Here is a 10287-nt window from a genome sequence, read left to right on the forward strand (position 1 = left end):
CACCCGACTCTCGAGCGCCGCGCCTGGGCGATGCCCGCCGCCCGCCTCTGCGCCCCGGGACGCGCGAGCCCAGACACCCAGCGGCCCGCAGCGCCGGAACTTGGAGGCGAGGTGAGTGGGGGTGGGGCGCCGGGCCGGCGGGCGGTGGCCCCAGCGGGGTGCCAGTTTCTGGCCCTATAAGTCCTTTCCCGTCTCCTGGAATCCGGGCTGCGTAGGGCTTCCGAGCTCTCCAGGCTGGCAATGTCGCGGACACCGCAGATCCAGACCCAGGGCACCTCCCTCGCCCGCGCCCGGGACGCGGGTTTCTCTTTCCCTCTTCCCGGGGAGAGGCCCGCGGGCTGGGCATCGCGGCGGGCGGCCGCGTGGTTTCTGTTTGCTTTCTTACAGGCCCACTTTGGCCCGCCCGGGCTTCGGTCCCGCCGCGGAGGGGCGAGGAGCTCCCGGATGGGTCGCGATGACCGTGGAGTCCGGTCGTCGGCTCCGGGAGCGCGCCCCGGGATCCCGCCCCTGAATCCCGCGGCGGGCGGAGGCGAGGGGCGCTGCGCTGTCCGCGCTGTCACCAGGGCAGCACCAGCCCAGCCGGGCGGCTGCGGTGGAAGGCCCGGGACCCGGTGCCCGGGGGGACCCGCTCCACGGCCGAGCGCGCCCGGTCCCCCAGCAGCGCTCTCCGCCGCCCGCCCCGGGCCTCTGTCAAAGCGTACACCACCCCCCCTGCCCCGACGTGACCCGGGCGCCTGCGGCGCTCCCGCCCTGCTCCGCTGGGCTGGCGCCGCCCCCAACCGCCCCTCCTTGCCCTACCTGGGCCCTTTTCCTTTTCAGTTGGAGGAGCTGCAGGCGCCCGGCCTGTCTGGAGCGAGTCGACTCCACGGACCTGGGGCAGGAGAGACGCGTCTCTCGCCCCTGGGCCGTGTGGTGCGCGCAGGAGGGAGGACCAAGAAGCGGGCTCTGCCTGGGCTTGCCTGGGCTTGTTCAGAGCCGGGCTGCTTCCCTCAGTGGCCGCGCAGATCCGGGGCGATTTCGAGATTTTGCGGGAGCCTTGGAGCCAAGCCCCGGGGAGGAGGAGGCTGGAAGCCCGCGCGACCTGCTCGCCCCGTCCAAGGCTGAGCCCAGGTAAACGCTTGAGTTCTCTGTCAGTGAGAAAGTTGGTAAAGGAGGCAGGAGCTAAACTAAGTGCTTTAACAATGATAATAATGGGAAGCCTGGTGAATTGTGTGGCCTCCGAGTCGAAAGAAGAATGTCCAAGAAACAACAAAATGCTCTTCGATTTCATAATCTTTGGAGAGAAAGGATTCCTTTTTCGGGTTTTGCATGGCTGGTTACTTCTTTTTTCCTCACTCTCCGTCGTGGGTGCAGGAGGGCTCCCTGGTCTGGGGGTGGAAATGGGAACTCTGGTCTTCCTGCCGCTGCTCAGCCACGTGCTATCGGAGCAAATACCTTGACCTCCCGCAAGTGGGGGCATTGAAACTGCCCCCAAGGTGGTCGTGAAAAGTCAGATGTGAAGAGTGCTTTGGTCGCGAAAGTAGTGTTATGTAAGAAGTCGAGTCCGCCAACTCGCGTTTCAAAGAGAGGAACAGGAGAAAGGGGTTTCAGACTTGCAGTCCCGCCGACCGTCTTCCACCCTCCCCCCATTCCCTCTCCTGCCCACCCCGGCCTTCTACCCACCCTCCAGTGGTGGGAACAGCGTCCAGCCTGGGAGCGGCAGGTCAGGACGAAGACTTCGAGGGAGGGCGCTTCTGGTAATCCACCCTTCCGGCAGGGAGCAGCTGGTGGTAACGCATGGACGCCCCCTCTCCCAGCTTAAGTGAATGAGGCTGGTAGCGCCGATGGGCACCTGCTCCAGTGCCTTCACCGTTTCCGTGCCTGGTGGGGCACAGGGAGCAAAGGGACAGCATGGCTGGGCAGAAAGACCCAGGGCCCGTGCCTTCCTGTTACATCCGTGCTGGTCTCCTGCAGCAGGAAGTGGCTGGGCGTCCTGGATAAGTGCCTGTGGAGCTCTGTAGCCAGGAATCTTGTCGGGAAGGCAAAGTGGTGTCCTGTAAGTTATGTGGCCCAGTTCTGCCTCTGACCCCAGGCCCAAGAGAGCTTTGGGACAAATGGCCGCTCCCCTGAGCCTCTGTGTAGCCATGGCTGGGGTGGGTGGGCTGAGCAGGATGTGGGGGGGGGGTGCTCCTGTACTCCCTGACATTTCCCTTGAGAGTCTTTCCAGGAGCAGAGGGCTGATGGGGCAGCATCAGCTGGTACCCTGGGGCCCACTGGCATCAGCTGCCCTGTGGGTTAGTGGCCTGTTTCCTGAGCTTCCCAAATCCTAGGACTGGCCAGGACCGTCCTGCTCTGCCTGCCAATCCAGCTTTCTCCCCCGCCTCAAGAATCCCCTGGTTAACAGGCTGGGCAGTCCCAAGGACTACACTTTTACACCCCACCCCGGGCCCCTGGCACACAAATCAATGATGCTAAACCTAGACCGGCCTCCGGGTCCTTTTTGTCGCAGCACGTCAGGCAGCGCCTTCCACTGATCGGCAACCTGATTGTCTTCCCAGCCCTGAGCTTGCCCTTGTAACTGGCCGCTGGGCTAGGAGGTATAGGAAGATGAAAAGATGTACAAGAGGCTGCCTCTGGTTAGAGGAGGTCAGACGTATGCAACAAGAAAATGGCTAGGCAGCACCCATTCATGCGTTCACTCAGCAAATACTTACTGAATCCTTGCCGTGTGCCTGCATCACTTAGCATTGAGAATACAGCAGTGAACTAGGCAGGCAAATCCTTGCTTTTGTGGAGCAGCTGACCTTCTGATGGAGAAAAGAGGTGATACATGAACAAAATAAATATTTCAAATAATGTTAGGTCGTGATGAATGCTGTGAAGGGACTGGAGGGTGAAGAGTGCTGGGGGAGGTGTTAAGTCACTGAGGTGAGGGGAGGGCTTTTCAGGGTCGGCAGGTGCAAAGGTGCATTTGAGAAATTTGCAAGGAAGCCAGTGAGGCTGGAGGTGCGTCAGGCAGGGGCTTTGTATGCCTTGAGGACTTAGAATGAAATCCAAAGGGTGACGTTCAGCAGGCTTTGGAGGGTTTTGAGCTGCAAACGTCATGATCTTATGTTTTAAAACGATCACTCTGGCTGCTGTGTAAAGAAAATACACAAGAGTGGCAGCTGGGAGACCTGCTGGAGGCTGTTCCTTGGCCTGGCTAGAAACCACAGTGGCTGGGCTAGGGCTGTATCCTGGAGGGGATAGAGGCAGTAGGTTTTGAAGGCAGAGCCGAAGGAGTCTGCTGCTGGATGGACATGGGGGGATGGGCAGAAAAAGAAAGAGGAGACGACGATGACTCTGAAGTCTGTGGCTCGCACAGATGGGTGAATCATTTATCGAGGTGGGGAAAACTGGGAGGCACAGGCTGCAGGGTTTATGGGGGATCTGGAGTTCTGATCTGGCTACAGTAGGTCACCTGTTAGCCATCGGAGTGTTGGAGAGAGGTCAGGGCAGGGGGTCTCAGTGACTAAGATGGTACCGATGCCGTGAGACTGGGTGAGATTGCTGAGGGAGGGCGGGGGCGGGGGCGGTTTGAGGCAGAACAGAAGGTGGGAAGGAGCCACCTTGGGAAATGAGGAGAGAATGGACAAGGGAAGTGACAGAACAGTGCATACGGCACGCGCTTAATAAATATTTGTTGGGTGGATGGATGGACATGTGAAATGTCAGAGGACTGCTGTGCAGTGCTGAGTATCTATAGGCCCAGTGGGGAATGTAATGGGTTAGTAAATGGGCTGGGATTTCAGGGACTCAACAGGGCTGGGGAGAGGTCATGGTAGTTTGTGGAAGTAGAAAGGATTTGATCTGAGCCTGGGAGAGCAGCCAGGATTCTGAGACAGTTGGAGAAAAGGGAAAGGTAAATTGAAGGGAATGGCATTAGCAAAATTAGGGATGCGTGAGGCATATTTAGGAGTCTGATACAGGTAGTGGAGTTAGACTGGGTGGAGGGTTCTTACAAAGGGGGAGTTGGTAGAGTGGAATGGCTGAGGTTCCCTCCCCAACAGGAGTGGCTGGAGGACAGACAGCCCATCCCCAGGCCCCGTCTTCATTCCCAGGCCTACACCCTGTCAAATATTGGGAGAACAGGCCCGCTTCTGCCGCCCAGCCTAGGCAGAGCGCCTGACATCTTCTGGTCTCTGTTTGCTAGGGAGAGCGTGGGGAATATGATCTTCATTTTGTTTTGTTTTGTTTTGTTTTGATATCGGTCTTAGCAATATTTTTGGGGGGGAAGTACAGGTGATTTACAATGTTGTGTTAGTTGCAGGTGTACAGCAAAGTGATTCAGTTATCCATACATATATATGTATTTTTTCAGATTCTTTTCCCTTATAGTTTATTATAGAATTTTTTTTTTTTTTTTTGCGGTATGCGGGCCTCTCACTGCTGCGGCCTCTCCCGTTGTGGAGCACAGGCTCCGGACGCGCAGGCTCAGCGGCCACGGCTCACGGGCCCAGCCGCTCCGCGGCATGTGGGATCCTCCCGGACCGGGGCACAAACCCGTGTCCCCTGCATCGGCAGGTGGACTCTCAACCACTGCGCCACCAGGGAAGCCCTATTATAGAATATTAAGTATAGTTCCCTGTGTTATGCAGTAGGTCCTTGTTGGTTATCTATTTTGATCTTCATTTTTGATTGCTGAAAAGCGAGGAAGACCTTGGAACTCACCTCCCTAGGGAGTGATGTGGATGCAGGCTCCCCCCAAAACTCTCCAGCCAGCAGTTCCTGCTGAGTTTGCCCCGGTGGCCATTGCTGAAGGGATTGCCTGTGTCTCGTGTTTGTACCCCACCTTGAGAAAGAGAGTCCTGGCTCCAGCACCCAGAGAATCGGCATCATTTTGTTTTAATCTGTCTGACAGCAAGGGCTGTTGTGTGTGTGTTAGTCAGGTGCGGGTGCTGGCAGGGGCTACTTTAAATCCCAATTTCAATGAAAGAGTCCTTAGGAATGAAAGCATTTGGTGGCCAACCTTGGGCGTCCCCTCCCATTCTGGGTCTGGCTGTAGATGCCATTAAACGCTGCCGGATGCTGGGGTCCATTAGCAGGTATGGGTCTTTTCTCTCCATTCAAAGGCATCTCAGTTCCCCAACGTCCATGAAGCGCATGGCTTCAAGTCAAGGGCTTGCCTTCCAGGCCCATCTCTGTCACTGGCTGCTTGAATCTGGAAATATGACTTAACCTTCCTGGATTTTAGTTTCTCATCTGTAAAATTGGGCTTATGTTAGGACCTACTTCGTAGAGTCACAGTGTAAAATAAATTAGATAATGTACATCAGCCATGCAGCAGGGCGTTGTGGTGGCTATTAGGTTTCATCAGTGATAACGAGCTTTGCTTTCACAGATATTTAATACTTTCACTAAATCAGAAGAACCTTCCTTTACATTGATATAATGTAGTGAGGTTTGGGAATTTTGTGTGTGTGTTGGATTTTTGCATTGCAAATATCCCTTTCTTCCCCTTCCTAAAGATTGATGCTTTCGGGCTTCCCTGGTGGCGCAGTGGTTGAGAGTCCGCCTGCCGATGCAGGGGATACGGGTTCGTGCCCCGGTCCAGGAGGATCCCACATGCCGCAGAGCGGCTGGGCCGGTGAGCCGTGGCCGCTGAGCCTGCGCGTCCGGAGCCTGTACTCCGCAACGGGAGAGGCCGCAACAGTGAGAGGCCCACGAACTGCAAAAAAAAAAGATTGATGCTTTCATTTCTGTTGTTAGCTAGTGTTGCAGATGTTGAAGTGGAGCAAAATGCCTTGGGTGGATGCAAAAAGAATACACTCTGCTCCCATATTCCTGGCTGTGGGCAGGTGGTAACCGACCCCGGGCAGCTCTCATGCATGGCGCCCGCAGTTGACCAGTCTAGTCCTGAGGCCCCACCCTGACCTGCGTGGTACCAAGTGACCTCTTACTGCACTGTCAGTCATCTGACGCTTGTCTTGTCCCTTCCTGAGAAGGGTGCTGACTCACTGCTCCCAGCCTCCCCACCTCACTTAGCATCGGGCTGGGCAGCTCCTAACTGATTCTCATCGTCTCCTCTGAACGGGCCCATCCTCCTCCTGGCAGATCAGCCACGGGCTGGGTGCATCACGGCTCCCTATGAGGAAAGTGGGTGGAGGAAAGGGAGGTTCCATCCAGAGGAGAAAGAGCTGGCCTGACAGTAGTGGGGGAAGGGTGTCCATACTGGGGGAGGGGTGTTAGGTGATGAGCTGAATTGATTACTAAACTTGGCGTTAAACTTATTCTGAAGCTGTCACATCATCTCACAACAAAATTAATTAAGCTAGACTTGAAAGTGGGTGACCGCTGCCGTTATAACCCCCTTTGACTATGAAACTCACCACCAGTGATGGGGTGAAGCAAGGTTAAATTCCTGGACCATGTCATCGGCCACTGATAGATACAGTTCCTCCTCCAGGATCACCACAAGGTAGGTGGTGGTTCTCAGAATTATCTACCCAAAACCCAAAGCAAATTCAAATCCCTTGCCTCCAACCCGGAGCTACAGAGAAACAGTTCTGGATAATCTGCTGAGAAACAGCTGCTTGGGGGCCTGTGTTGAATTTACTTACCCTGGGTACCACCCAGCCATCTCCCTGCCCTGAAAGCCCACCTCCCTGACGGGGCAGAGCCAGGGGAGGGATGTTGGCTGGGATGTAGAGAGACCCTGCGGGGGTGAGCAGGCAGCTGTGGTGGCCTTTTAGCGGGAGAGAAGGGAGGACGGGCCCAGAGTAATATTTCAGACCAAGCCTGCACCGTGGGGCCCGATAGCTTTCCACCTCGGCACCCACTGAGGACTGTCCCATCCCCTCAAAAGCCGTTTAACCCCGACGTACTTCAAAACTTCCCTTCCCTGTGAGCCACTCCTAAGCCACACCATTCTACACCGAAATAAATTTAAATAAATTTATTTATTTTATTTTCTTATTTATTTTTGGCTGCGTCGGGTCTTCGTTGCTGCACACGGGCTTTCTCTAGTTGCGGTGAGCGGGGACTACTCTTCGTTGCGGTGCGTGGTCTCTTGTTGCGGAGCACGGGCTCTAGGCGCGCGGGCTTCAGTAGTTGTGGCACGTGGGCTCAGCAGTTGTGGCTCACGGGCTCCAGAGCGCAGGCTCAGTAGTTGTGGTGCACGAGCTTAGTCGCTCCGCGGCATGTGGGATCTCCCCGGACCAGGGCCCAAACCCGTGTCCCCTGCATTAGCAGGCGATTCTTAACCACTGTGCCACCAGGGAAGCCCTGAATTTTTTTTTTAAAAGCAAACCCTTCCCAGCCTCTCATTCCCTCCTCTTCACCAGAGAATCACACCTTCTCTAGAACGCTTCCAGAAATGCAAGCTTGACTGTGTACACATAGTGCTAATTATGTTCAGTTATGTGAATTGTTTCCATTGAAGTCTAGTTACCGTACTGGAGGCTAACAGTCACCCTTAAATACGTGCCAGATTAACTTTGTTAGAAGCCGTGTTAAAGGCGGTGGAGAACTAGGAAGAACATTGTTTGGTAGTGCGATGGTCCTTGTTTTACCCCTCATTTCCTCTGTGCTATTGGGTAAGAATTTAACATCTCTCAATCCATCTTCTTGGAATAAAAAATTCCCGTCCTGCCTGCCTCACAGAGGATCGCATCATTCATAAGTATTCTGTGATCCACCCCGTGTTCAAGGCTCTGTGCAACAGTGGGCAGGACAGACCATCGCTGCCCAGACGGACTTTACCGTCCAGTCAGGACAACAGAAGGTGAATAAGTAATGCATAAATAGCAAACATTTATTGAGTGCTTGCCGTGTGCCGCACGCTGTGCTAAGCACTTTTCAGATATTCCCTTATTTAATCCTCGTAACAAGGCTGTGAGGAAGCTACTATTGTACCCATTTTACATATGGGGAAACTGAGGCTTAGGGGGTTTACATCTGGGCACAAGTGTGGTTATGGCTGAGGCCGGGCTTGAATGCAGGTAACATGGCTCAGAGTCTGCAGTCGTGGTCATTCTGCTGCTTCACGCACGATGTGCGGGAGACTGCAGGGCCACCTAGAACCCGAATGGTGTGAAGGCACTTTGAGACCCGCGATCCTGCCACCTTAGCCCTCTTCTCTTGTTCAGAAGTAAGTCCCGGGTCCCATCCACACCCAAGGGGAGGGGATGGCACAAGGGCCTGAGCTCTAGGCGGCCACAGTCACGGGACCTGAAGGGTCTGTCCACCACCATTTCTAACTCTATTGTGGACCTTTTGTTCCTCGTAGTTTCTCGTCCTGCCAGCAATTTACAATTTTTAAAAAAGTTGAGACGCTGGCGGCATTTCTTACAATTTTTCCTGATCCCCCTGGATTTTGAGGACTGTCCTCGTTAATATCGTCATGGCTGTTTCCATGGTTAAATGGTCCCAGGAATTTTATGAAAGAGAAACAGAGCCACGGGAGCTTGAGGCAGAGTCAGCAGAGAGAGAGGCCAAGCCCAGTGAGGAATTCAGACATTTAATCAAAACTTTAAATTCACCCATCTCTTATTGTTCCTTTATCCATTCATTTATGTGTTCCCGCGGCTGGCACGCTTGGTGAGCCCCTTCTGGGCTGTGGTCCCAGCTCTGCGCCAGTCCCCTCACCGCATCCAGGGCAGAGTTCACAAGAGGAGAGGGTAGGACACCCTCTGCCTAGGACTGTGGGCTGGGGGACAGGCGGACAAAGGGAACAGTATGCTTCTTAAAGCAGAATAAACACAGTTTTACCTTCTCCTGCTGAGCCAGACCATCACTGAAAACGCATGGCTGTGCGGTGTAGTGTGGAACGACGGCCTCAGGGCACCGGGCTGTTGTACACATTAGTAAGTGTGTTCTATAGCATTCGCATTTCTTCTCTGGCTCTGCAACCCTCACCTGTCTCTCCTCGGTTTCGTCAGTGAATCCGATTGCAGCAAACCTGTTCCTCCCTTCTGAGTGGCTGCTTCTAAATTACTGCGGGGCTAGAAACCCCCATCCCTACAGCAGGTTAGCACTGCGTGTAAGGTACGAGTTACTAAGTGGATCTCAAGGGCAATTGTGCCCCACCCCAATATCAGAATAAGGGAGTGGGTGTCATTTGAAAACAAAGCTTTGATTCGTTGCATTTAAGGTTAGTCACGTCGTTTACTTGATTTTGACTTTCATCTAACTGTAAAGTTGGGGTGACTAGGTTTATCCAAGGAGAGTACTGATTAACAGAAAGCGAGAATATTAACAGAGCACAGTATTGGGGGTAACAGTACATTCTGAGGAAGGGCAGGAGTTTCAGGCTGCTCAGAGGTCTCTTCTCACTCCTCCCCCACAAGCCCCTGTCCCCTCCCTCTTCCTGTTGCAGTGAGTTCCCTGATGACCCCAGGGGTATTTGAGGGTGTTGTGGAGGCTGTAACAAATGACCACAAACTGGGTGGCTTAAAACAACAGAAATGTACTCTCTCAGTGTCGCAGAGGCGTTTCCAGATGCCTGAGGTCGGCTCCGAGCACAGGCGCTCAGCTAAGTGGACTCCCCCCAGCTGGGTCAGCGCACCTGCACACAGACACCGTTGTCCCTTTGGGCTGCGGCATTCCTGGTTCCAGGTACCCAACGAACAAACTTCTGAAGAGTCCAAATCACTGTTACCTTAGAAATTAGGTGTGCTCAAGAGAGTCTAACATGTAGACATAATTCCTTACATTTACAGTTTCTGAAATACTTTCCCGTCTGCTGTCTCAACCAGTGTTGTACATCCTCTTGTACAGACGATACACCTGCAGCTCAGCCTCATCATTAGCGAGCAGAGGATGTGAACCAGGGCTTCCTGACTCTGACGGCAGCCCGGGCGTTGATGGGTGATGCTTGGGGTGGGCATGGGAGCCCACGGCCAGGGCATGTACCGTGCCTCCCCCAGGAGAGGAGGGCTGACCGAGACTTGAGGGACGAGTAAGGGTTGTTTGTTGAAGCTGGAAAGTGGGTGCTCAAGACAGAGAGGCCGGCCCCGCAAAGTGCAGAGGCAGGAGAGCCGGCATCCGAGTGAGCCGAAGGTTCTGGGCTGTGATCTCGGGGAAATCTCCGTTCCGCCGCCACCCCCGCCCAGTCTCCTTCAGTGAGCTGGTTTGTGGCTCAAATTTACAAATTAGAGCTTCATCCTTCTGGCTTAAGCCAGAAGGCAAATTCACTCTACAGTCAGGTGCAAAATCCCTTGAACCGGCGAGGCTGTTGCTCAGCCAGCCTGTTTGCAGGTTGTGGTGTCCGGTTCTTCTGAGGACAGGTTTTGCTCAGTGGATCAGCGGTTTGAGGACGCTGAATACTTG

Source organism: Neophocaena asiaeorientalis, unplaced genomic scaffold, assembly GCF_003031525.2.
Source record: "Neophocaena asiaeorientalis asiaeorientalis breed wild unplaced genomic scaffold, Neophocaena_asiaeorientalis_V1.1 scaffold275, whole genome shotgun sequence".
Lineage (NCBI taxonomy): Eukaryota > Metazoa > Chordata > Mammalia > Artiodactyla > Phocoenidae > Neophocaena > Neophocaena asiaeorientalis.